This window comes from Pinus tabuliformis, chromosome 2_1, assembly GCF_031772625.1.
Source record: "Pinus tabuliformis cultivar Carrire ecotype Pingquan chromosome 2_1, CPIR1, whole genome shotgun sequence".
Taxonomy (NCBI): Eukaryota; Viridiplantae; Streptophyta; class Pinopsida; order Pinales; family Pinaceae; genus Pinus; species Pinus tabuliformis.
Genome location: NC_142299.1, coordinates 701,380,311 through 701,382,235, shown reverse-complemented (window position 1 = coordinate 701,382,235; position 1,925 = coordinate 701,380,311). Strand labels below are relative to the sequence as shown.

Here is a 1,925-nt window from a genome sequence, read left to right as displayed (position 1 = left end):
TAAGAAAGAAATAACAAGCATAGAGACGAAATCCTCTGTATTAAAACACCAAAATTGCAAATGAAAGAGACTAAGTTCATTCGAGGTTTGTTATACCCCTTAAGCGACAAAACAACCTAAACATTTAGTAGCCTTTATGAAAAACAAGGCAAATCTGTTACAGTCGAACAATTTAAAAACAAAACAGAGGCTTGTAGCCGAAACCCTCAACCAAATACAAAATCTAAGCCTTACAATAATAGTATACAAGAATTACAGTTCTAGAGTCCAAAATGCCACTCTAAAAGAAAACTGAAACCCTTTCTGCCTAGCTGAAGACTCTCGTGCATACCCGGTAAGGAATGGCATGAAGTTTAGAGATTCCGGCAGAGGGAGCTATGCCATGAAACCCTCCAGCACTCAAGCATCCAATGCCTAACAAGAACCAACAAATAAGTTCAGTAAGTGCACAAACTGGAGCGAAAGAAACAAAGAGAATTCACCTCTGAACTGTAGCCAGAAGAAAGTGTAGCCATGATCGGAAGGTTGCAAACAAAATGAAACCCTTGGTTATGATGGTAGGATTCTAAGGCAGGACTATGCTCACTTTTGGCTGAAGAAAGTTAACAAGAGAACCGCTTACTGGATGGAGATCATTACCGAGAACCAGATAATGAGCCATCAGTCAGCAAATGCAACAAGGGCTGAGTCCCCTCACCTAACTAGAGCTTAGATCTGTGAGAGGGCATTTCCACCGTTTGATTGGAAGAGCAAAGTAGAACCGTTGAAACAACACAGGTATCCATGCGAAGTAGAGACAGCTGGAAACCATGCAGAAGACTCCAGAGATGGTAATTCTGAGAAACTAGGGTAGTCAGCCGCCCGAAAATAAAAGAAGTGGTTAAACAACTATACCAGCTGACATGTGAAATTAATACAATTAAGAAAAATAAAATCATACAACCGAAATTCACTTAGGGTTTATTCAATGAATTTGCAAGACTTAAATAAATATCTAATATCACCATAAGTAATTAACTATTGTGGTAATGGCATGGTTATTTACCTTTGTTTTTGCCAAGAACGAAATTCGAATAATGAAATTTCTGTTCTATATTTATGTTGTATAATTAAAGTCAGAATTTGTCATATAGTTATATCGTATGCTAATAACAGTATTTATCATATAGTTTTAAATGAATATAAAAAAAATCTTTATATGGATATGTGACATGTGGTATTAGAGCGCTCAGGTTACAAAAATGAGGTCTCTGGAAAATAATTATTAACAACATTTGTGTGATGTGCACAGACAGGGATAGAAGCAGCTATTATGAGAAGAATGGGAACCATACCACACCAAACAGTGGCAGGGACAGGAGCATCAACCTTCCAAGAGACCAATCCCGAGGTATGGGTACTTTTGTCCCTTAGGAAACCAATTTCTTGGCTGTGGAGAAATTGTGCCTAAGACATTAAAGTTCGATTATGCATGTCACTCATTAGTATAAAGTGTCTTTACCTTGTGGAGTATGAAAAGCGTTATTTTTAAAACCCTTGACATATAGGTGACATGAAAATTTCAAGATGCCATTTGATGCTGAATACAAATGCTGTGTGAATAGTATTTAGGAAGATTAGAGACAATATTCTGTATTTAACATAAACTATTATCATTAACTTAGAGGAAATACAGAGAAGGAGCTCTAAACATGGGAGTGCTATTTTAAGGAAATTTAACTTTATTCACAGAAGTAAACAAAGACCAGTAGCGTCATTACCATATTCAAAGAGAGAAAGAGATAAAATGACACATAACATAGAGATTACAGATCATACTTAGTACCGTATGGAAAACTCCTGATTCTTTCATTATTCATCAGTTCATCAAGTACAAAATTGTGGTCTTCAAATTCCCAAGACTCGGACCTTTTTCTTTAATTTTC

General features: G+C 36.3%; 1 long non-coding RNA gene across 1 annotated transcript; it reads right to left on the bottom strand.

Moving 5' to 3' along the window:
* Positions 1 to 279: 279 nt before the first annotated feature.
* Positions 280 to 726, bottom strand: LOC149202524 (uncharacterized). Its single transcript, XR_016253534.1, has 2 exons — positions 483 to 726; positions 280 to 414 (listed from the first exon to the last, which is right to left on the bottom strand). It is a non-coding gene; the product is annotated as an uncharacterized LOC149202524 (long non-coding RNA).
* Positions 727 to 1,925: the final 1,199 nt, after the last annotated feature.